This window comes from Schistocerca cancellata, chromosome 9 (genome assembly GCF_023864275.1).
Source record: "Schistocerca cancellata isolate TAMUIC-IGC-003103 chromosome 9, iqSchCanc2.1, whole genome shotgun sequence".
NCBI classification, from domain to species: Eukaryota; Metazoa; Arthropoda; class Insecta; order Orthoptera; family Acrididae; genus Schistocerca; species Schistocerca cancellata.
Genome location: NC_064634.1, coordinates 485227779 through 485254409, shown reverse-complemented (window position 1 = coordinate 485254409; position 26631 = coordinate 485227779). Strand labels below are relative to the sequence as shown.

The following is a 26631-nucleotide window of genomic DNA, read 5'->3' as shown; positions in this document are numbered from 1 at the left end:
ACTTGGTGCAGGGAGTGGCAACTGACCCTTAACATAGACAAATGTAATGTATTGCGAATACATAGAAAGAAGGATCCTTTATTGTATGATTATATGATAGCGGAACAAAAACTGGTAGCAGTTACTTCTGTAAAATATCTGGGAGTATGCGTGCGGAACGATTTGAAGTGGAATGATCATATAAAATTAATTGTTGGTAAGGCGGGTACCAGGTTGAGATTCATTGGGAGAGTCCTTAGAAAATGTAGTCCATCAACAAAGGAGGTGGCTTACAAAACACTCGTTCGACCTATACTTGAGTATTGCTCATCAGTGTGGGATCCGTACCAGATCGGGTTGACGGAGGAGATAGAGAAGATCCAAAGAAGAGCGGCGCGTTTCGTCACAGGGTTATTTGGTAACCGTGATAGCGTTACGGAGATGTTTAACAAACTCAAGTGGCAGACTCTGCAAGAGAGGCGCTCTGCATCGCGGTGTAGCTTGCTCGCCAGGTTTCGAGAGGGTGCGTTTCTGGATGAGGTATCGAATATATTGCTTCCCCCTACTTATACCTCCCGAGGAGATCACGAATGTAAAATTAGAGAGATTAGAGCGCGCACAGAGGCTTTCAGACAGTCGTTCTTCCCGCGAACCATACGCGACTGGAACAGGAAAGGGAGGTAATGACAGTGGCACGTAAAGTGCCCTCCGCCACACACCGTTGGGTGGCTTGCGGAGTATAAATGTAGATGTAGATGTAGATGACCTGCTGAACGGCGAGGAAACGGCAACAAAAACAGAGAAAAAAGCCAGAAATAACGGTATCTGAAGTGAGTGATCGCTCGAAACGAAAACTGGTCTACTTTGCTTATTTTCATTCGCTTATGTCGTATGGTATTATATTTTTGGGTAACTCTTCCCATTCTAAAAGGTTATTTTTGGCTCAGAAACGTGTGGTACGGGCAATCAGTGGTGTAAGTTCACGAACTTGTTCACGAACGTATTTTGACATTGGTCTCTGAATATACATATTCCTTACTGTCATTTCTTGTTAACAATACTAGCTTATTCCCAAGAATAAGCGGCTTTCACTCAGTTAATACTCGGCAGAAATCAAACATGCAGTCGGATGTCTTAAACACTTGTGCAGAAAGGTGTTCAGTATACTGCTGCATCAATTTTCAATAAGCTACCACTCGAATTCAAACATCTTAGCAGTAATCCATGCGCCTTCAAATCGAAACTGAAGACTTTCCTCATGGGTCACACCTTCCGTTCTATCGAGAAGTTCCTTGAAAAATTAAACTGATTCTTGTCGTATTGTTGCGTTTACTTAGACTTATGGATTGACTTTACTCGGGTTCATAAACATTTCACTTTTATCTGTTATTACTTGTATGTTGTAATATGATGTACTGACATGTTCCATGACCTTGGACCATTGCTCCTCAGTTTAGTCCTACGGAACGTGACGTGTAAATGAAAAGTAAATAAACGAAAATAGGTCAACTAACAAAAAAATATAGTTCACTCGGTTATAAGAGAACAAGACACTAAAAATATCCTACATATTCTGCAACAGTAAGCGAAAGAACTTAAAAGTGGAAGATAATTGAGATACAAATATCGTCAGGCCAGAATGCCCTAGCAAGAGCTGCAACATGTGCAACACGACTCGAGCTGTAGTCACTATAATTTCAACCACGCATTGGCGTCTACTTATTCATTGTTACTATACACAGGACACATGTAGATTATCGTAAGGACATATTTTAATACATGTTTCAACACTGAATCTGTGCAGTGAAGGGACAGTCTGTGTCACATTTGGTAGACAAGATAGTTGTTTTTTCCGATTGTGTATGGAAAAGTTATTTGAAACTCTAATGAAAATAAGTTCACAGTATAGGAAGACACAGGTCACATTTTCTTTATTTGTCGAATTGAGACAATTTTGTAACAGAGAATCTGACTCCAAATCAGTTGATTATTTCAGTAAATGACTGAATATAGTCTGTTGAGCATGGATTCGTGCAGGAGACTCATTTAGGATTTAAAGTGATGTTTATGGTTACAGGTAAGCAACAAATAAAATTATAAAAATTTGTCCCAAGTTAATGCAAAATGTTTTACATATTTTTTACACGCTTCGTTTCCCTGTGCTTTGTCAGCTAGCATGGGACTTCATTTCCATAGCGAACTTGTAAGTGTACAGAAAATTAATTCCTTGCTAGTCTTCTTGGTTGTAGAGATCATGGTTGGATGTTAGGTAATGAAACATCAACACTTCCTACAATCCTAACGAATTCTTTTATTATGTCCACATTTAGATGCATATGGTAATAGGTGTCTACACAGAGCTGCTGTAATACCCCGTGCATCTGATCCATTAGTGCCACAATTTCAACACAAGCCATTTTATATTGGAGCTCCTGGTCGTAATGCTTGTATATACCATAACAGTATTCTGATACCAGAAAATGACAGTGTGTATCAAAACATCTAGACCTCTCCTATGTAATACGGAACTATAATATGACAGAAGAGGCGACGTCACCATAAAAGAAGCGTGGAGTATTCTGTTGTCAGTATAAAAGCTTTAACAGAAAAATGGTTTGGTCTGTGTTGCCCAGTGATCTCAGTGCTAATCGTCACCTGAGATAGTACAAAGATCGATGCCACCAGACAGTGAATGACTGGAAATTTGGAGTGGTGAATCAAGTTGTGTTGCGTGCGATAGAACGGAGAATAACATTCCTGAAACTGACTGGCCTGTCCAGAGCACCAACCTGAACCCATCACAGCACCTCTGTGATGAGTTGCAACGTCAACTCCAGTCCCAACCACTGTATCCAACGTCATTACCAGCCGAGTGTCATTTTAACGTCTATTTAACTAAAACACGTGAACTGCCAATTCCACAATTCGACTGAAATGAAACATTTAAACTTGTATTTGAAAACTAATCTTTGATAGTAAATTTATTATTACAAAACTGCTCCTACAGCCACTAAATGACAAATCTGAGACATGGCGCATGAGTGACGGAAGGAGCTCATTTAACGAGAACAGCAATGTGTCTGTGTGGAAGGAATAACAGCCCATCTCTTGAAGCAAACAACAACTTTGAGCAAAGGTGAGCGTTGTCGATAGTCCTCACGGTCAAATGCTGGTTCTGTATTAACAACAGTTACACAAATGCTTGAAGATTTGGAGTAAGTTTATCATTAGTGGCATCATTTGGTGTAATTATTACATCTGTATTCTAACATATAGTATATGATACCTAGCAGTACAACAGAACAGTGTTGATTTTAGAGACGTGCATGTATTTCCATTCTGTTCAGGCTTCAAGAATCGTGCAAAACAAAGTGTGACATTCCACTATCAGTTTAGATCCTTATTATAGTTCTAGTTGTTTAGTGGTACTATTGTTAACCTATGCAGCGTGTATCAGAGAGCAAACTGCTTGTGGGTTTATGGAAGGCGTGATGTTTGGTATGTCCTGTCAAGATTTTATTTACATTTTAAATTAGTGTTGGTTATATTTTGATATGTTATTTGAATGTAGTAAGCTTATTTTCCTTGATTGCCGGTTTTTCCTAACGTCGACTTTATTCCGTGTGTTTATATGCCGAGCAACAGAAGTAACTCTTGTTTTCTGCGCAGGAGTGAGCTGTTAAGTGTTATTCTTGCACAAGGAAACGACTACGCTTTGATGCCCGTCTGCGTAACAGCAGACCTTGGATAACTGTTTGCGTTCGGTGCTCTTTATTCGTGATCTCGTGGGACCAGGCCCATTGTCAATTGTTTAGCGAAGGCTGGATTTCCAACATGATTGAGTGTTTTAGACAAAAGGGGACCCCCTGAAATTTGTCAGGATACAGGTTGTTTTCTCGCGTTGCAAAGCTGACATCGAATTTTGTTTTGTTAATCATATTTTGATCGGTCGTCGATCTGTGTGGGTGTTAATAATGTCAAAAAAGTATAGGTTTCTGGATCTGTGAAAACGAAATCTTGCGTGATTTGGTAGTGAATCTGGAGTGGAAGATATTCCTTTTTTAGGTGATTTAAGCTGATTTGCAATACCTAGATATCTATTTGTAAGTGGTTGACAGTTGTTGTTGAATCGAATTTTACAATATTTACTTACTCCTAATGGGTGAAGGAATTACGAAAAACCGTATTTAACAACTCCACTCTAGTGCCATTACTAACATCACACAGGGAAAGTACTGACTGTAACTAACATCACCATTCCCATCACGCGGTGAAAGTATTGACTGTGTCTTGCCACTTCTGCACCTTTACATACGATCAGAATCTCTTTGGATTTACCGCCAAACAAAGTTTCGTTGTGGTGCTACTTTCCAACCTTTGTGTACGGGTCCTTGGTCTCGAGCGACTGTATATGCATGTTAAATATGGAGCTACTGCATCAGCATCCACTAAAAAGAACCTAATTTTTATTCACTCTGCACCGGAAAACTTGCTTTTATTATGTGATTTGAGTTGCTTCACTGTTTCAAAGATATCTGTTTTCAGGTTACTCAAGTTGGCAGCTGTTCTTGATTCGAAATCTGGAATATTTACTTTGTCTCCTTTAGTGAAGAAATTTTAGATGACTGTATTTAGTAACTCTGCTATAGCAGCATTGTCATCGATAGCATTTCCATTGCCATTGCGCAAAGAAGGCACTGATTGTGTCTTTCCGGTAGTATATTTTGCATAGGACGAGACACTCTTTGGATTTTCTGCCACATTTCGAGAAAAGGTTTCTCTGTGGAAACTATTATAAGCACATCGCACTGAAGTCCGCCCTAAATTTAGAGCTTGCGTAAAACATCATCAGTCTTGGCGACCTTGCATCCGTTTGAATTAGGCCTGCTTTTTTCGTTGTTTTTCTGTAACAGTGTTTTAACCTGTTTCGTGTACCATGGGGGATCAACTCAGTCATTTGTTAATTGATTTGGTAGAAATCTCTCAATTTTTGTCGATACTATTTCTTTGAATTGAAGCCATATTTGGTGTAAGCCTACGTTACTAATTCGGAACGAGATTGTCCCTCACGAAGCCGTCAAGAGGATTTTTATCTGATTCTTGAACAGATATATTATTCGTTTATTGTTGGTGGATTTGGAAATAACGGTATTCAGTCTCGCTACGACAACCTTATGTTCGTTAACCCCTGCTCGTTATTAGCTCACGATGATTTGTTGCTACGAGGTCGTCTGTGTTTTCACAGCCGTTTACTATCTGAGTGGCCTCATGAACTAATTGCTGGAAATAATTACCAGGGAATGCGTTTAGCGCAATTTCAGATAATGCTTAATGTTTACGTCCGAACTGATGCACGTATTTTGCCAACTTATCGAGGGTAAAGTGACGTCACCACTAACTAGAATTGTATGAGGGAAATAAAGTATTCTTTGAACCTTTCAGAAATTGTATCGTCTTAGTTGGGAGGTCAGTAAATGGACCCAATTACCACTTTATTCCGCTTGCCAAGAATGACCTCTGCGCCTACTAATTCATAGGAACTATCTATTTCAATTTCGCTAGAAGATAAACTACGTCCAACAGCAACAAACACGCCACCACCAACTGTATTTATCCTATCCCTTATCAACACCGTTAAGTCCTTCACAAAAATTTCGGCTGAACTTATTTCCGGCTTAAGCCAGCTTTTAGCGCACATAACGATTTACGCATTATCCATTTCTGTTGGCGTTCGGAAATCTGGCACTTTACCAAAAACGTTGCAAGTTGCAACTAATGTAACGAAGGTTCCTAGTTCCAAGAATAATACTGGAGTGCAAACAACATACAGCAAGTAATGTGGCGAAGCCCATTGTGCTGGAGCTGCACAGGCTTCCATTTTGCGACGGGTACTGATTAATATTTATTTGTTTAAATACCATAATTCACATTCGACGACGATACAGTGATGTACCAAGCAGACGACAATGCAATTAACACTGACTACGAATTCCAAACAGCTTCGATATAAACTGAAAAACGATTAAGCAACAGCAGGTCAAAATAAATGCCAACAAAAGTTATGTGGCTATTCATATGACAATAAGACAGAGTTTAGCCAGCAACTTCGCGATTGATCAGTCGAAATATTCCGTGAACCGCGTCTGCCAAATACCACGGAGTTCACTTGGAGAAAATCGCATACCTTCGAGGAACACATAACGGAAGTTAGAGATTTTTCATTGTGTTTATTATGTACAACAAGGCTACAATTGGGACCGACACAGTTTAACTTATAGGATGAAGGATCTGAACCGCAAATGTCTCGATAGTCGAAAACGTAATTTATATGCGGATCTCGCACGTTGGAATGGTAGGCAGGGGCACAACTATGAAGCCCGTATGCAGCGTGCTATAAGTTACAAAGGTGTATTTATTTAGTAGTACAACTATTTCCAGGTATCAGTACCTAGTGACCATACCAAATTCAGAGTAGACTACATTAGAACGTCAGTGCTGTTTATTGCAAGAACCTAGTGCAAGCAGTTTACGATATACAAAATTGTTAAGGCTTTCGTGGCCACTTGTTGACAAACTGCCTATTGGCTTCTGTCTCGGGTTCTTCGGCCGACGTTCATCTAATGATTTTTCTGACGTTTCGCCAGCACGAGTGGCTGGCGAAACGTCAGAAAAAATCATTAGATGAACGTCGGCCGAAGAACCCGAGACAGAAGCCAATAGGCAGTTTGTCAGTTTACGATATATCGTAGTAGGAACATTTTAAACAATGACTTATTTGTTTCACGTTGTAACAAAAACGAATGCGAATTTCTCATGGGCGAGTATGTGCAGCCATACGCAAATCTCCGGATGTGTCGTGTTGTTAAATTATAGCCTAGGACAAACGGAAGGCAAAAAAATTGAAAAAAAGGTGAATGCAGTTCATCTGTCGGGTCTCACAAGTAAGGAACCAATGCAACCTAAAAAATTGTGCTCAAGATGACTACCACCAGTGTCAGTATGGGCTTGTGGTCTGCCATGCAACGATTGCTGCACACGTTCTAGCATTTCAACACTGATACGCCGTTTCACGTCATCTGTAACCGTGTGAAGAAGTTGAAGTGGTTTATGTCCATTGAGATTTTTTCCGGCGTCCGCGGTACGCGTACTAACCTCATACTTCCTACGTTCAGCACAAACTACGAGCATGTCCGCTATTTTCGCACTGGGAAATACCATCTGCCAAGCACGTGCTGCTACGTCCACTATCATACAACAACTGACAGGGTCGTCGCAATACATTCACTGTGTAAAAATAAGACAATGTAAAAGAACATAAGATCGCCGGCTATCATCCAAGCAATAGCATGGAACAAACATCTATTAGTGTTAGCATTGTTTACAATACGATAACTCGTGAACTACTGGCACTAGCTAGCCGCAACAAAAACCATCGACATTCACTTTTATGCTACTTTTAGGATTTTAATGTCAACTGGCACTGACACATTTAAATATTTGTAATTCTAAAAAACTGCACTTCCTCCAACGTCTCAAAATCTGTGTATTGGTTACAAATACGCGCCTTTGGCTACAATTGAGTTCTGTCGAAACAGCTATCGAAAGTGCCTTTCAGGTACGAGAAAACTGCAGTGCATGTGTTAGGCGATTAACCTTCTAGACTCTCTACATAGCAGAGTTGTATACATCTAACGCAAGCTTATTCTTTGCTGGACTTGGAAACTCTAGTCAGTTGTAACCAGGACAGTTACTACAACAGGCAAGACTAGGCAGCTGCCTATGAAGACAACATTCTAGGGGCGGCAAAAGGCGGAAAAAAGTATTTTCAAATGAAACAGCGAAAAAATTGAGCAAATGAGGAGAAACAATGAAAAGATGGAAAATTAAAACAGCGCGTGGTTTTCAGAAGCTACAGAACTGTTCCTTAATAAATCGTTACTTACTTCACTTTGACGAAAGAAAACACATTGCCTCTACCTACCTCGAAAGTAAAGCAGCAGCTACTGGGTACAAAACGGAAGCAAACTTTTATTCACTTATGTCGACCGCTGGAGCGTGGTCGTGCGCTGCCCTACTATCACGTTGTGACTTGATACCATGCCTCCCTTAGTCCCTCTTTCTGTGTTTGTCTCAGCTGACCATTTCTCATGCGTCAGTTAAACTCATAACTGTCGTCAGAAAATGAGGTCGTTTGGTCATATTAGTTTCATGGTTAAAAGTATAATAGCTGGAAACCGATGGTGGTAAAAAAGAGGGGGCGTCATTCTTCAGTTCTCGTCTATAGCGGCAAAACATCCAGTAACGGCCCTGGCTGTAACACAGTTACTTACACATTCTTCCTACTTACACATTCTTACTTGTTGTTTTCATTGAAATTGTCAAGTACGTATATTTATAATTTGTTGTAGTTACACGATTTATTTTATGTAGTTGAGTGCAAAGGCCTTGGGTAGGAATCCTGCAAAAGTAAAGCAAATGAAAAAATGCGGCGACGCCAAGATGTGACTTACGTTCGGCGAGGGCAAAGCGGCGCTGTGCGGCGTACGACAGGCTTCGCGATAGTGGCGTCAGTACTCGTCGGATCGTCGACCTCCTGCGCTTATTAGCAGTCCGAGCAGTTCCGGTTACATCACTCGAGCCGAATGTGTTATCCTTGCCGATGAATTGACGTCAAATTTACCAGTCATGGTATTAACGTGCAGAAAGTATCGTGGATGCTTTAGTATGTGCCATTCCAACCGATACCTTCTTTTAGTCGAGTTATGGACCACACGTCTCCTTTCATGAATTCTGTACTGTGTCCCTTCTTCAGCAGCTCGATCTGCCCAAGTTGGTTTCAACATCCTTCCCTTATGAAACATTTCAAAAGCTTATATTCTCCTCTAACCTGAATCGTTCCTTCTCCTCGCTACACTTACGGACAACATAACGCTCCATACAAATAACTTCAAAAACTACTTCGTAACACTTAATTTTATGCTAGATGTTAACAATTTTCTCTTTTTTTCTGACACGCTTTCCTTGTTGTTGTCAGTCTGCTTTTTATACATTCTCTGTTTCGTCAATCATCAGTTATTTTGCTAACCAAACAGCAAAACTTATTTACCACCTTTATTGTCTCATTTGCTGATCTAATTCCTTCAGTACCGCCTAGTGTAACTCGGGTACATTCCATTATTATTTTTGCACTTTTCATCTTATAACCTGTTTGCAAGACACTACCCTTTCCGTTCTTCTGCTCTTCCGATCACTTACTTGCATAATTTCAGTTCCATCGGCAAGGCTCAAACTTCCAAATTTTATTCTTACTTTCCTACACTGCCTGCTCAAAGTCCAGACTGAATACTACCAGTGGTAGGCTACAACTCTGTCTCACTCCCTTCTCAGTTAATACTTCACTTTCATTTTCTTCGACTCGTATAACTTCAGTCTAGTTACTGTACAAGTCATAGAAAATTTTTCGTTTCCTGTGCTTTATCTCTACTTTCTCCAGAATTTCATAGCTTCTGTTGCAGTAAGCACTGTAAAATATTTCTGTAAATCTGTGAGTGTTGTAAATGTAGCTTTTCTTTTCTTCTGTATATCTTTTGAGATAAGTCGTAGCGTCTGTATATCTCATGTATTCTTACACCGTTCCGGAAACCTAAAATCATCTTCCCCAGGGTCAAATTCTACCAGTTTTTCAACTGTTCTACAAGAACTTCGTGTCCGTATTGTACAACCATGGGTTTCATCATGTCACAGTGACCACTGATTACTTTACATTTCCTCCCACATCTAATATTCTGTAACCCATTGGCACCTATCGCACCTCTTTGATCGCGTAGGTATTCATATGCAATGTGAACATTAACATAACCGACAAAGTGCAGGGACAGATTCCTGATTAGAAATGGAGGAAAAAGGTCCCATGAACACGTGTCCGGAAACGCATTGTTGCTACAGTAGATGGCCCTAGAATGAAAGCTCCTCTGTACACGTGGTGTTCCTTGTGTGTTGCAGCCTGTGTGATAGGTGCATCGTACAGTAAGCTGCAGGTTTGTCTGGTGTTCATGTCGGTAACAAGCCGAGGTGATACTTGTGTACGGCCAAGCAGATGGAAACGGTCGAGAGGCAGCACGGCTATACCAAAACAACTACCATCACAGGCACCAACCACTTCTCACAACATTTCAAGCCCTTTTTGGACGTTTGTGTTATCATGGGTCTCTTCAGACGAACGTGCAGAAAACTACGGATTGTGCGTACACCTGATTTAGAGGGTCGGGTTCGGCAGAATATTAAGACGAACCCTAACACAGGCTTCAGGCAAATGGCCCGCCAACATAGTGTAAGGCAGAAAGCGATAATTCGAATGCAGCATGATAATCGTTATTATACTGAGCACCTGTAAAGAGTGCAAGGATTATCAGCAGCGGAGTCCCCTCCGCAGAAAGAGTTTGTCGTCGGTTTTTTCCGCAGACTATCAGAATTATGAGATTACTGTCATCATTCCTCTTTACCGACGAAGCAACATTTATCAGAACTGGCATCACCGACCTACGTAATCGTCGTGTGTGGGCTACAGATAATCCTCGGTGATTGGTTGAGGGATCCCAACAGCGTCGGTTCAGCATCAATGTGCAGGCAGGGATTCATGGCGGTCACATACTCGGTTGGATCTGTCGTTGTTCCACAGCGCGTCGAACGAGGAACGTACCTGGATTTCCTTCGGAATATCTGACTGGGCTGCTTGAGAATGTGCCTTTGGCAATACGACGCGTTACGTAGTTTCTGCATGACGGAGCACCACCAAGCTTCCGCAATACAGTTCGCCAACACGTCTACGACATCCTTCACGGACGCTGGATACGACACGGGGGCCCTGTAGTACGGCCTGCCAGATCACCCGACTGGAACGTCCTGGACTTTTACCTCTGGTGCATCTCAAAAGTGTTGTGTGTGTGCTGAAGCAGTTCCTGATATGCAGTCCCTTCAACAGCATATTCACGACACCTGTGACGCTATTCAGACAGTGTGTGAAAGGGTGGGGCAATCGATGATGCGACGTGTGAACGCGTACACTGCATCCTACGAAGGCCACTTGGAACATCTACTGTGGATGGTATATAGCTCTGTACTGTGACGATTTGTTCTCGTTGCACGCACACACCGGCCATTTAAATACACGTGTTCATAAGACCTTTTTTCCTCCAATTCCAGTCAGAGATATGACCATCCAGTTTGTCATTTGTCTTAATGTTCACCCTTAATGGAATTACTGCATCTATGTAATCTTTCAACTGTACTGAAAACTTGACTGGGTTGTCGCGTTACTATTTGCTACGTAAAATGATGGTTAATGCTAATGAAGAAATATCTGGCTGAACAGAATGTACTTTACTCCCTTTTCTTATCTAACTTAGTACTTAAATAATGTGCTTATTATTTTCGATTCTCGAGACAGGGAAAATTACGCGGTAGCGTTTAGCGTTGGCGATGGTGGCGACGCGTCGTTGAGAGGAATCCGCGGTACAACCTGAATGAGCGAAGGGAAGTGAACGAATTGTCGTGCACTGTGACCGCGGTCGAGGAGGCTGTCTCCGCATTGGATGCACAACTCCACTGGAACACCCAGTCTGCCCAGCATTCGTACACTTTTGCTTAGATTTAATAAGTGTTGCATTAGTACGGTGCGCCTCTGAAGCGTTTTCGAGAAATCGACGTTGAATATCTTGTGATGCTTTTGAGTGCTAAAGCTCCGTATACGGGAGGTTTGACTAACTTTTTCCTTGCCACTTGCCACAGTCTGCATTACAGGATTGGGTAGCATCGAGTCATCAGATATTTTTTGCCATATTTTGCCTTTAACTTGCTGGTGGTACTTAGGGTTTCTTGTGTGTTCTCGTAGGTTTTATGTTGAACAATCCCGAAGTGCTGAGTCCTCACAAGGGCAACACCCCATCGCATACCCTCAAATTTAGTGTTAAGATGGCGCAGTGGACAAGCTGGCGAAAACTAAACACTGATGAAACATGAAAACAGAGAAAAGGTACAATGAACTGTGAAAAAAGAAGCAAAATATAAACAGTGAAAGGTGGAAGTCTCAGAGAGCCATGGCTCCATGTTGATGTCACAGTGATAGACAAGTGGAATATCCGCGTTAAAATCTTTCTCGTGCCGATTTTTTTTTCCACAAAAATTTATGAGCTGTGCGTCCGGTCATTGACATGTCTGATCGCTGTATTCAGATTTGTGCCTGTGCTGTGGAGTAACGTCCATTTTCAAAAGCGAAGAGTAAAGAAGGGACCCACAATGAAATTTGATTTCAGACAAATGCTGTGTCAGCAGTCGAAAAGAAGTGGCTCTCGAAAGGAAACTGTAAATGTTTGATGGCAAGGCGACAACTCAACTGAGTGCTCCACCGGAAGTTAACACTCTCAGTTTTTATTTTTCACAAAATCAATCTAATTATCCAGAACATACAAAATCATCCTACTATCCCTTTTACCTAATAATAACATAATATAATAAAACAATATAATAATAGCTATAATAAAAAATCATTTGTTTTACATACATTTCCCATAGGTGAATGTAATAAATTTATAATAAATTAAATATAAAAAATTATTTACTTGCTGCTTTAGCAGCTATAAGATTATTATGAGTAGCTGTTTGTAAATGTTTTTGAAGGAAGATTTATTTACAGTTCTACCACATTTAAAGTATCTTTAATTTTATTATGTCCCTTACAGCATTCTTTAAATACGTATTTATGTCCACCTGTTCGATATTTATCTTTATAAAATTCCTCAATACTTCTTTTAATCATACATCCACTACACTGTCTTAATTGTGGCTATGTGTTAAAAATTTAAATTAAATAAAATTAAAGAGAAAAATAATTTTACATTGTGAATGAAAGTAAATGTATTAGTTAACAGACGTAAATATTTACATTGTGAACTCTATCTCATGAAATTCATTGTTTCTATTTTTAAGTTTTTCATTTCTTTATATTTCAGTTTCATTTGCCCTTTTTTAATTGTTTCAAGTTGCCAAGGATCAATTAATTTGTAATATCTATTTGGTAAAATGCCTTTAAAATAATTTTTAAGCTCCATACAAATTTTTTCTCCATATCTAGAATTTAAATATTCAGTCAGTAACATGACATAAAATATTTATATCTAGTTCAATTATTTTTTAATCTCTTTTGAGTCATTAACATCATTGAGTTTATTGATTATAGTCACCATTTATACAGAAAAAATTTTCTTAGATTTATATATAATAATCTTTTATTGAGTAATAACCATATGGTAATGTACCTATTGTATCTTCCAATACATATCATTTATTATCATGAGGACTTAGTGCTTTTCTGTTTACTTGAATTGTATAAATTTCATGTTTTTCACTTTTAATTAAATTAAATTTTCTATATTGTTCTTTATTGTTAAACAAACAATCTTTATAATCTTCTGAACTTATTTTTTTAACAACACATTGTTTAATCCCCTAGATTTCTTTTCTATATCTTTGCTCTTGAACCACAAAATTCTTCCATAATTTTTCCATTACATTCATCTTTCATTTTACCAACAACTTTCTTGTTTACTTGTGAAATACCATTAATTTTATCTGTTGGATAATCACTTGTATCAAAATAATCAATCATATACATAAAAAATCACATCGCTATGCTTTCAATAACCAAGTTTTCAACTACTTTTTCAAAAGAATTAAATTTTGTCTTTTTATTAACAATTTTACATCTTTACTTGTAACTACCTTTTGCAAGTCTAATAAATATTTTCCTCTATAAAAGGAAGTTGAAAATAAAATGTCCCTACAAACAAAAAGAAATATTTTTTAACAGAACTTTTAGGAAATAAAGTAAAAACAACTAACGAAAGATTTGGATTATGGTTACTTACAGAAAATTTAAATAACAATAATCTTATTACAAATATTGGAGATATAATATACACAACTGAAGAACAAGAATTAGAAGAATTTAAACCAATTACAGAACCATTTTGCGATAATATAATACTAATTAAAATAACAGATTTTATAGATTGTGAAGGAGAAATGAAAAATGGAAAATTTCTTGTAGAAAAGGAAGCTTGTAGAAGTTTTAATAGTTTTTTAAGATCTAACTTTTCTAAATTTAATTTGGCAAGACATGGAGTTAAAGCAAATATTCTATATATGCTTGATTCGAATACACAAATAATTAAAGGTACTAAACAAAGATATAAAAATTATAGAACAAAAGTATAAAAATCCTGTTGTTAATCGTAAAAAAATAGAATTAGTAGATGTTAAACTTCATACACTTTTAAGAGAATTACCACAAATTTTAGAAGAACTTTATTGTTTATTGGACTTAGATGTAACACAGGATTTTACAGGAATTTTTAATAAAGAAGAAATGTGTAAATGTTTAACAAATAATTTTAACTTTAGAATGCAAGGAGAATATTAAAAGTTGTAATGTAATAGTTAACAACAATAATTCTGTTGGAAAAGACTGTTTAACATGGATTAATTCCAACTCTAGAGTTAAAATCTACAACAAATTTATTTGCCAATTAACAGGTCCAGGTCTTAACAAACAACTTGGTAACCATATTATGGATTTTTTAAATTGTCATGATAAACGATTAAAGGAAATATTTGCTTCTACATTAGCTAAACAAAATGGAATTACAAGACCAGAATCGACAATTTATAATTGCATTAATCTAGATTTCCAAAAAGAACAAGAATTTGATCCATTAACAGATTGTTTACAACTAATAACTAATAACAGCAAATATTTCGGAAAAGCTCCATTTTATTGTGTTCCACTAGCTAAAATATGGCAAAAATTAACAGATTTGTTGCAAAATAGTTGCTGTATTATTTTTAATAACCTTCTACAATATGTATATTGGGGTAACAGAAATACTAACAAATTAACAGGAATACAAATAAAAATTAAAACAGAAAATGAAGAAAGAGAAAAATAAGTTAAATTTGTTTTATCTTCATTTAGTCTTAACTTGTTGCCTATTAACTGTTTAGATATTTTCGAAGAAACAGAAAATGTAACTTCTGTAAAACAAATATGCTTTATAAAATTGGGAGAAACATATTTTTCCAAATCTAATACTTTGTTTTCTACAGTACCCAAAGAAATAAATATCAAAGAATCGGGATTATTAAACACAAACAATATTATTCCATTTGTGTCTAGAAAAAGAATATATAACCACAGCAAACTGTATTCATATTCCATTAAAGAAATCAAACCAACTAATACACAATATTTACAATCTACTAAATAATGAGAACAAGAACTAAAAAATTTAAATATACAACCACAGCAAACTTTATTCATATTCCATTAAAGAAATCAAACCAACTAATACACAATATTTACAATCCACTAAATAATGAGAACAAGAACTAAAAAATTTAAATATACAAAAAAGTAAACTAGAATATTTAAATAAAACACAATCTTTAAAGGAAGAATACAAAAATACTTTGGAAAAAGAACAAAAAATAAGAGAAACAGAAGAAGAAACTAAAGATTATTTTAAACAACAATGGATACTGGAGTTTTTAACATTTATGGTTTAGTGGTAAATGATAAAAACAAGTATACATATGTTGGTGTATTAGGTTAATAAAATGGTAAAAAATCTGTATATATTGTTAAAGGTCCCAATAAAAATAAGCTTTATAGAAATTAAGAAAGATAGAGATATTCTTAAAAATGAAGGATTTATTTGTATTCCATATAACAGTCTTCAACAAGAATTAGAATTTTTTTACCATCCAAAGGAAGAACCATTTTATTATTCCACTCACCATCATCAAATGACAAAACGAGATTATGTGAAGTCGAACAGCAACAGTAAACTACGAAACAGAACTACAGTTGGTAAAGAAACCTGTAGCCACTGGAATGCCATCATGGGAAACAAAAACGCTACAAACGCTAACACGAGTATGAAAATACTATGACTGTGTACTCTGTGTAAACCGCTTCATTTACACCCAGTACTCTGTTGTGCTTTAGTGCTTTGAGGTCTTAGGGATGTATGTGGGTATTACATGAAGCTATAAATCTGCTGACCTCCAGGATATAAGTACGACTGTAAATACCTGAAAAAGCAGTGTAATTGTCACAATTTATTCTGTGTAATAGCTCCACTTGCATGTATTAACTTGCTGCATAAGTTCGCTGCTTTGCTCCATGAGTTTTATACACACAACACATACATATAACATACACTTTAGTCATATTGTTCTTTACTCTTTACAACAGTCAGCCAACACTAGGGGAACTTTTCGATTCCACCACTGTAGTTATCACATGGTCTTGAGGTGAAGAACTCATCAAGTGATGTTCACAGCGCATTGCTATTGAAGAGGTATGCAAGACCAACAGTGACCTCGTGTTGCCACTTCACTTCAGAATACTGCTTTTTGACAGGACAATAATGCTCTCATTGCTTGCTTCCAATTGAGTAAATAACGGTATCGTATTAGCTAATGACTATGAGGTAACAGTAGAGACTAAAAACATCCATCGTAAAATGGAAGTGGAGCTTAACGAGATGAAATGTGCAGAACTATACATGTAAATGAATTACATCATTAGGCTGTTGGCAACACAACACGATTTGCCTCATATTCTTCTGGACATCAACATCTATTGTAAACGAGTGACAATCACTGGCTTGTCTGGAGTTCCTACTTTGAAGCTGTCATCATTAGTTGACTCTTTAAAGTTATTTTTATTTAATTACACGTCAAGTTCCATAGGACCAAATTGAGGAGCAAATCTCGAAGATCATGGAACGTTTCAGTACATGAAATTACAACATAAAAGAGATAACAGATAAAATTAAAATGTTTATGAACCCGAAAAAAGTAAATCCATAAGTTTAAGTCAACACAATCAACAAGACAACAAGAATCATCTTAAATTTTCAAGGAACTCCTCGACAGAATAGAAGGAGTGATCCATGAGGAAACTCTTCAGTTTCGATTTGAAAGCGTGTGCATTATTGCTAGGTTTTTGGAATTCTAATGGTAGCTTACTGAAAATGGATGCAGCAGTATACAGCATATCTTTCTGCACAAGAGTTAAGGAAGTCCGATCCAAATGCAGGTTTTATTTCTGCCGAGTATTAACTGAATGAAAGCTGAGTATTCTTGGGAATGAGCTAATACTGTAAACAATGAATAACAGTAAGGAATATATATACCGAGAGGTCAGTGTCAAAATACCCACACTCGTGAACAGGGTTCGACAAGAGTTTCGTTAACTTACACCACTTATCGCCCAAACCGCTCGTATCTGAGCGAAAAATATACTTTTAGAATGAGAAGAGTTACCCCAAAGCATAACACCATATGACATAAGCGAATGAAAATAAGCAAAGTAGACTAATTCACTTCAGGTACCGTTTGAATAGTAAAAGTAGCAGTATTAAGTCTTGGAACAAGATCCTGAACGTGGGCTTTCCTTGACAGTTTATTATCTATCTGAACACCTACAAATTTGAACTGTTCAGTTTAACTAATCATACGTCCATTCTGTGAAATTAAAATGTCAGGTCAGGTTTTGTTGAATTATGTGTTAGAAACTGTATAAAATGTGTCATACTCTGATTTAGAGTTAGTTTATTTTCTACAAGCCATGAACTTAGGTCATGAACTGCACTACTTGAAACTGAGTCAATGTGGGACACAACATCCTTTGCTAACAAGCTAATGTCATCTGCAAACAGAAATATTTCAGGGAATAAGATTTTTACTCTGCAGTGGAATGGGTGCTGATATGAAACGGGAGGATGGGGCATGAGTCATGTTTGGGTAGCTCAGTTGGTAGAGCACTTGCCCGCGAAAGGCAAAGGTCCCAAGTTTGGGTCTCGGTCTGGCACACTGTTTTAATATGCCAGGAAGTTTCATATGAGCACACACTCCGCTGCAGAGTGAAAATCTCATTCTGGAAACATCCCCCAGGCTGTGGCTAAGCCATGTCTCCGCAATATTCTTTCTTTCAGGAGTGCTAGTTCTGCAAGGTTCGCAGGAGAGCTTCTGTAAAGTTAGGAAGGTAGGAGATGGTAGAAATATTTTAGATTTACCATAATACTAGAGGGCATATCGTTTACATAAAAAAGGAACAGGAGTGGCCCCAACATTGAACCCTAGGGCATCACTTGACTGTACCCCACTCAGACCCTACATCACAGCCATTCAATACTTTGTGAATAATGACCTTTTGCTGTCTGTTGCTAATGTAAGAGGTGAACCAATTGTGAGTTACTCCCTGTATTTCGTAATGGTCCAACTTCTGGAGTAATATTTTGCGATCAACACAATGAAATGCTTTAGTTAAATCAAAAAATTTGCCTAACGTTCGAAACCTTTTGTTTAACCCATCCAGTACATCACAGAGAAATGAGAATATAGCTTTTTCAGCTGTTAAACGACTTCCAAAGCCGAACTGTACATTTCATAGGAAATCATATGATATAAAATGATCAATTAACCTTACATACACAGCCTTTTCAATAACTTTAGCAAACACTGATGTCATAGAAGTAGGCTTACAATTGTCTTCATTATTCCTTTCTCTATTTCTATAAAGCGGCTGTACTAGTGAGTACTTTAATCTTTCAGGAAACTGGCCATTCCTAAAGGAAAAACTACAATTATGGCTAAATACATTGCTAACATGTGCAGCAGACTACTTTAATATTCTGCTAGGCACTCCATCGTATCCATAAGAGTCCCTAGTCTAAAGTGATTTAGTTATTGACTCAGTCTCACCTTTGTCTGTATGAAGGAGGAGTATTTCAGACATCAATCTTGGGAAGGCATTTGCAAAGAAAGTTATAAGATTCTCTATAGAAACTAAATTTTTATTTAATTCACCAGCAACGCTCAGAAAATGATTATTAAATAAGATACATATATCTGATTTATCAGTAACGGAAGTATTTTTACTATGAACTGACTGTATATCGTCGACCTTGTGCTGCTGACCAGACATTTCCTACGCAACTGACCATATTGTTTTAATTTCATCATGTGAATTAGCTATTCTATTTACATACCACATACCCTTTGTCTTCCTAATAACATTTTAAGCACTTCACAGTACTGTTTGTAATGGGCTTCTGAGATTGATTGTGACTACTAACATTTTGATATAATTCCCACTTTGTTCTATCTGATATCCTTATCCCATTAGTCATCCACCTAGGCTGCCTATACAGCTAGTACCCCGTTTAGAACATTCTACATGCAAAGCAACTCTCAAAGAGCATGAGCAATGTGTCAAGGAATGCATTATATTTGTTATCTGTGTTATTGGCACTATGAACATCCTGCCACTCTTGTTCTTTGACAAGGTTTAAAAAACTCTCTTTTGCTGTTGGATTAATGTTCCTACATTGTTTGCAATTACATGCGACATTTGCTTGAGTACAAAAGTTTTTTAGTGTTAAAATTTGTGCATCATGGTCTGAGAGGCCATTCACCCTTTTACTAACAGGATGTCCATCCAGTCGTGAAGAATTAATAAAAATATTGTCTGTGGCTTTGCTGCTGTTTCCCTGCACCCTAGTGGGAAAAAACACAGTCTGCAACGGATCATATAAATTTAGGAGATCTACCAATATCCTTTTTCTTCCACCATCATATATAAAATTTATAAATAAGTCACCACGTATAACTAATTTCTGGTACTTCCTACAAAGTGAAACAAGAACCCCCTCTAGCTTGAGCAGAAATGCTTTGAAGTCAGTGTTAGGGGATCTACAAACAACAACAACTAGAAGTTTAGTTTCAGTAAATTCAATGGTGCGTGCACAACATTCAAACATCTGTTCAATGCAGTCCTCTAAAACGTCTATGGACTCAAATGGAATACTGTTTTTTACGTACATAGCCACTTCCCGACCCTGCGAGGAAGTTCTTGGAAAACAACCAGCTAATCTTAATCGTGGCAAAGGAAGCTTCTGAATTGTCCAATTATTAATTGGCTCTCTGATATACCAATACTTTCAGAGTCACCATCTATAAGCAGTTCACTAACTTTAATACATTTTGTATTTTGACGATGTATGCTAAATCCTTCTCTACTTGGAAACATGACGTCCTCTTTAGCTAATCCCTTAGTTACAGGAACTTCCTTTAAGCAGATATACCTATCAGCTGACTTCAATCTGAAAAAGGTGCACCTCTAACACTAAATATTACAGGAAATTTTCCTTGAGTGATCTCACCACCATCCACTACACTGTCACCTGTAAGCTTTATCAGCCTCCCCTTGCCATACCTATTAAGGTACATCCAATGTCTAGTGAAACCTGAGCTACTAATAGACCCAATTAGCACCACTGAAATTTGACCCATGCCCTCTGCCATCAGTTCCCTCCCCAGCCCCATGTTAACTCGCCTAACAGCTGCATTACGATAAGGCCGATCATGACGCTGAAACAGTTGCACAAAATGCACATAGTGCGATCATTTTGAGTAGCTATCTTTACCAGGTCACCACCTGCATCATATTCCCCATCCCTATCAAGACTGTTCCCTGCTCCACCCACTATCACTACCAGATCCTCCTTCATAAACTTCGTACATAATTCCCCTATACTGTTCGCACCTGAGCCAACCTTGCACTAGGCTTCTCAATTGCGGTGATCTGTTACTCACTACCCAACACTTCCTGCAACTGCTGGTTCACATCTCTAACGTTCGAACTATCTAGCAGCAGAGCCTTCTTCTTTCTGTTAGGCTTTGCAACTGACCTAGGCCTCCTAACTGCTGAGGACCGCTGCATGTTCCCTACGTCTACAGCTGCAAGGGGCGCCTCTCCACTCAACTCTGACAGTTGGACAAGTCTATTGCAACTGCGAAAAGTGTAACTGTCTGAATATCTCCTCCTCCTAGTTGCCTTCTTGCCAACTGCCAGATCCCATTCCCCAACACCCTTCACCCTCCTCAATCTATCTAGTTCGTCCTTTGAGCTTTGTAACTGCACCTGAAGGGCACAGATCTTACGCTCCTCCTCCTATATCAACTTATTTCTACTACAGATTCTAATTCGCAAGAGAGGATCTCGCTAGAATGCCCACTATCTTCCCCAATACACCCCCCTCTACAATTAAAATACTTTGAACAAATCCCACACCCTAACCCACTACTCAGAAACCCACGATACAGCCCACACTTCTCACTCATGGTAAAATTTTACAGTTACTGAAAAAATCTATATGACAACATTACCCAAGTTCAGTTACACCGGTAGAACTATTTAACGAACTAACAAAAGTGGTCTCGAAATTCTCTGTCTACTAAGACAGCAACTACTTGTATTAATACTACTACACCACAGCTAATACCAATACCAACAAAACTTCAGAAAATTATTAGCTAAAACCAGAAATTGAAACGGCCACTGGGACACTCAACAAACTTAAAACACTGAATGAAAATTTTACTGAAATATTTGACTAGAAGCAATAAGAAGCGTCAGTTGAAAACTAAAGCAAGAACTTTACTAAACGACTTCAAAGCACAGAAAACTCTAAAAACACAGCAAGCGAACGTCTCAAAAAGTTTATTAAATCGTTATTTCTCCACAAACATCATGAAACACCGCTGAAAAGTATTAAATTTGGCACCTGTATAACAGTACGCAAACAACTCTCTCAGCTGCAACTGCACGCCACAGAATGTAAACACACTACTGACGCGTGAGGCTTGGACGAACGACGTAAGTCCACTCAAGAATAACAGTCCATTCGAGTCAATAACACACGAAGAAAGACTGAGATTAATGAAAATCCAATATTTACACCATTCAAGCTTAGATAATTTGTATTGCATACATAGTGTATTATGGATTGCCACAAATTGACTAACTCGTTGGAAACTAGATGTGAAATCACTGTTCGATGATGCTGTGAACTATGTACGTGAATATAATACACATTGTGATTTAGAACAGTGTATGTATGCCTGAGGTACCGAGATCTGCTACCATAACTTGTATAAATAGTATTCAGTCAGTAGAACTTGTAATTACAAGTGGAATACCTAAGCATGTTGTTCCTGCTGGTTTGAAAGTTATACAAGCAGAGTTCACAGCATACAAAAATCAGCCATTTAGTCAATATTTCAGGGATGAAAGGCAGAGTGAATAATAATAAGAAATGTATATATATTTTATTTCTGTATAAAAAAAATATTAATAAGGCCAAGTCAACTTACAGTATGTATTTCTTTACTGAAACTATTCCAGTGCTAATATTAACAACGAAATAAGAAATATATACAGCTTTAATGAACAGGTCATACAGTTCCACACACACAAACACACAGACACACACACAAACACAACAAATATGTTGACTTATTCAGTGAGCAGTGTCAGTATGGTAGGGTTTCAGTACCATTCTCACAAATGACTCGTTTATCGTCATAGCCCGCAGTCGGATCTTTCAGTTGGAATACAGCGTGCATCATATGTTTTCACGATTCAAAATACATTTGACATACCGTAGGTGGGAAGGCGTTGTCAACAAACTTTCATACAAACACTTCAACTAATCCTCGATGGTGAGATTTTTTTGTAATTGCACAACTCAAATTTTTAGCCCGTCCTGGTGTTGACTGTGTGTCTGTACGGCATGTGCACGTTTTGAATGAAGAACAGCAAACTCTCCCATCTGCATGCCATTCATCTCATATTTCACGAGACCGATAACCTTATTGTTTGCTGTTATGGTGCCATAACGATTATCAGCTTTCATTGCAGACGTCTCAATTTCGTCGGGATTGCATCTTATTACTTCATGTGGATCATACTAAAATGTAAACTTTCACGGCCGGAAATATGTCCATTATAATTATCCGGGCTGTTATGCCGTGGTCGGTTGATGAATGCTGTGGTGATTCCCAACGTTTCGTCTCCGACTGCGGGAGACATCTTCAAGGGGGTCCGTAGCTTGATGGAAGATCCAACACACACACTGGCTCGCTACTGACTGCCGCTAAATTCCGTGTCCGCGCGCCCCCGCGCCGCGGCGTGACGTCACGTGTTTTGTAAACGTCAGTGCAATTGGCCGCTGTCCGTCGCCGTCGATCGCCGTTGTCATCACCCAGTAGTGGACGAGTGGTACACATCTTCTTTAACACCGGCATCCATATACCGTTTAATTTGACGCCCTCCTCCTTTCTGTTGAAATTATTTGGGTGTTTAGCGATTTCGATCGCCTCCCTGTAGAGCCTTTCGTAATATCCGCTCGTGGCCGCTAGTACTTGCGTCTCCTCGAAACGAATATTGTGGTTCCCTGGCTGGAAAGCATGCTCCGCAACAGCTGATCGTTCTGTTTCTCCTCTTCTACAATTTCCCTTGTGCTCTTCCAAACGTTTAGAAACAGTTCTTTTAGTGGTACCCACATAAACGTCACCACAGCTGCATGGGATCCTATACACTCCAGATTTTTCCAATGGTTTGCGAGCGTCCTTGGCAGGCCTAAGGTATTCCTGTATCTTCCTGGTGGGCTTGTAAATTACGGTAATATTCCGCTTCGTCAAGATCCTCCCTATTCTTTCCGTTACATTTTTAACAAACGGCAGGAAAACCTTAGATTTTGCAGTAGCCTGTACGTCAGTATGATTTCTGCGTGGCTGCCTCAACGCACGTTTTATTTCGGCGGACGAATATCCGTTCTTCGTTAGTGCATTGTGGAGATGTTCCATCTCAGCGTCGAGCAACTCAGGTTCACAAATATTTCTAGCTCTGTCCGCTAACGTCTTGATAACACCCCGCTTCTGTTGTGGGTGGTGGTTCGAATCCCGGTGCAAATAACGGTCCGTGTGCGTGGGTTTGCGGTACACTGAGTGGCCCAATCTACCATTTTCGTTTCTAAACACAAGCACATCGAGGAAATGTAGTTTGCCGTCTACCTCCTCCTCCATAGTAAACTGAATTCTTGGGTTTATACTGTTCAGATGTTCGTGGAACCGGCTTAGTTCCTCCCTACCATGTCTCCACAACACAAACGTGTCATCCACGTATCGGAACCATACATTTGGTTTCTTGCTGGCAGTACCTAAGGCCTGTTCTTCGAATTTCTCCATAAAGAAGTTTGCAATTACGGGACTTAGGGGGCTTCCCATAGCCACGCCATCCGTTTGCTCATAAAACTGTTCATTCCACTTGAAGTATGTGGTCGTCAAACAACACTTAAACAGCTCTAAAATATCGGCAGGAAAAATTCGATCCAGCTGTTCCAATACATCATTAAGTGGAACCATGGTAAACAGCGATACCACATCGAAGCTGACCAATATGTCCTCCGGCTGGACCACTATGCCATTCAATCTGCTGATGAAATGTGTCGAATTCTTTATATAAGAGTCCGAACGGCCCACATGTGGTTTTAACAGCGTAGTCAAAAACTTGGCTAACGAGTAGGTGGGCGAACCAATGGCACTTAGTATCGGTCTTAACGGAACATTTTCTTTATGAATTTTGGGCAATCCATAAAGCCTCGGTGGTAGCGCAACCGAATTGCAGAGACCTTTCTGTACACTCTCTTCAATGGAGGACTTTTTTATTAACCGCGACACAGTTCTGAGAACGTTGTTAGTGGGGTCCTTATTCAGCTTCCTATATGCTTGCGGATCCAGTAGATCCGTAATTTTTCTCTGATAGTCGGCCACATCCATAACCACCGTTGCGCTTCCTTTGTCAGCTGGGAGAACCAAAATACTACCGTCGTCATTCAGGAGTTTTAAAGCTCTTCTCTCACCCACAGTTATATTACTTTTCGGCGGTTTTGCATTGGCTAATATTCTCACTGTTTCTATACGGATTTCTTCAGCTGTTACAGAATCTACACTGCGAATTCCTGCTTCTACATTGGCTATAATTTCTTCCGTGGGCACAAAACGCGGACTAACAGCAAAATTTCCTCCCTTGGCAAGCACAGATGTCTCATCGTCAGATAACGAACGTTTGGACAAATTGATAACGGTCCGGGAAACGTCTAAATGCCGAACAGTCTGATTAGGTAGCAAATTATCAAACTTCTTCTTCTGTCTACTAGACGTCGTCAACATACGCTTCCCCATGGTATCATGCAGTAGTCTATCAATTTTATCCCAGTCACCGCTGCACAGTTTATTACTGATCGTAATATGGAGAGACATTAACTTACAGTTTGTGCTTGCCAAGTCCCGTCGGGTCTGCTGAATGCGCTCTCGTAGTAAGGCCTCCTCAGTCCGTTTGAAAATGCGTTGTGCCTTTCCCGAATAGAACAGTCGCTTTATCTTCAAAAACTTCGGTATAACGCCGACGGCTCTGCAACGGGACAGGAATGTGAGGGAACACAAAAGCTGCACTCTCTTCTTCTGGAGTCCTTCCAGGCGTCGCACTTCTCTTGACATCTCCTCCCCGTAGAGGCGTCTGATACTAAAATGTAAACTTTCACGGCCGGAAATATGTCCATTATAATTATCCGGGCTGTTATGCCGTGGTCGGTTGATGAATGCTGTGGTGATTCCCAACGTTTCGTCTCCGACTGCGGGAGACATCTTCAAGGGGGTCCGTAGCTTGATGGAAGATCCAACACACACACTGGCTCGCTACTGACTGCCGCTAAATTCCGTGTCCGCGCGCCCCCGCGCCGCGGCGTGACGTCACGTGTTTTGTAAACGTCAGTGCAATTGGCCGCTGTCCGTCGCCGTCGATCGCCGTTGTCATCACCCAGTAGTGGACGAGTGGTACACATCTTCTTTAACACCGGCATCCATATACCGTTTAATTTGACGCCCTCCTCCTTTCTGTTGAAATTATTTGGGTGTTTAGCGATTTCGATCGCCTCCCTGTAGAGCCTTTCGTAATATCCGCTCGTGGCCGCTAGTACTTGCGTCTCCTCGAAACGAATATTGTGGTTCCCTGGCTGGAAAGCATGCTCCGCAACAGCTGATCGTTCTGTTTCTCCTCTTCTACAATTTCCCTTGTGCTCTTCCAAACGTTTAGAAACAGTTCTTTTAGTGGTACCCACATAAACGTCACCACAGCTGCATGGGATCCTATACACTCCAGATTTTTCCAATGGTTTGCGAGCGTCCTTGGCAGGCCTAAGGTATTCCTGTATCTTCCTGGTGGGCTTGTAAATTACGGTAATATTCCGCTTCGTCAAGATCCTCCCTATTCTTTCCGTTACATTTTTAACAAACGGCAGGAAAACCTTAGATTTTGCAGTAGCCTGTACGTCAGTATGATTTCTGCGTGGCTGCCTCAACGCACGTTTTATTTCGGCGGACGAATATCCGTTCTTCGTTAGTGCATTGTGGAGATGTTCCATCTCAGCGTCGAGCAACTCAGGTTCACAAATATTTCTAGCTCTGTCCGCTAACGTCTTGATAACACCCCGCTTCTGTTGTGGGTGGTGGTTCGAATCCCGGTGCAAATAACGGTCCGTGTGCGTGGGTTTGCGGTACACTGAGTGGCCCAATCTACCATTTTCGTTTCTAAACACAAGCACATCGAGGAAATGTAGTTTGCCGTCTACCTCCTCCTCCATAGTAAACTGAATTCTTGGGTTTATACTGTTCAGATGTTCGTGGAAC

The 26631-nt window shown here is 39.2% G+C and overlaps 1 protein-coding gene across 2 annotated transcripts in view; it reads right to left on the bottom strand.

Annotated features, from left to right (window-relative positions):
• The window catches only part of LOC126100485 (fatty acyl-CoA reductase 1-like), a 501954-nt gene that overhangs the window by 164047 nt on the left and 311276 nt on the right, over positions 1–26631 (bottom strand). The window contains exon 1 of one of the 2 annotated variants that reach the window (XM_049911092.1): positions 8490–8585. The exons of the other annotated variant lie outside the window; for it this stretch is intronic. The gene's annotated coding sequence lies outside the window, so the exon portion shown is untranslated. Of the gene's footprint in view, positions 1–8489; positions 8586–26631 lie in introns of those variants that run through there. 2 annotated transcript variants of the gene reach the window in all.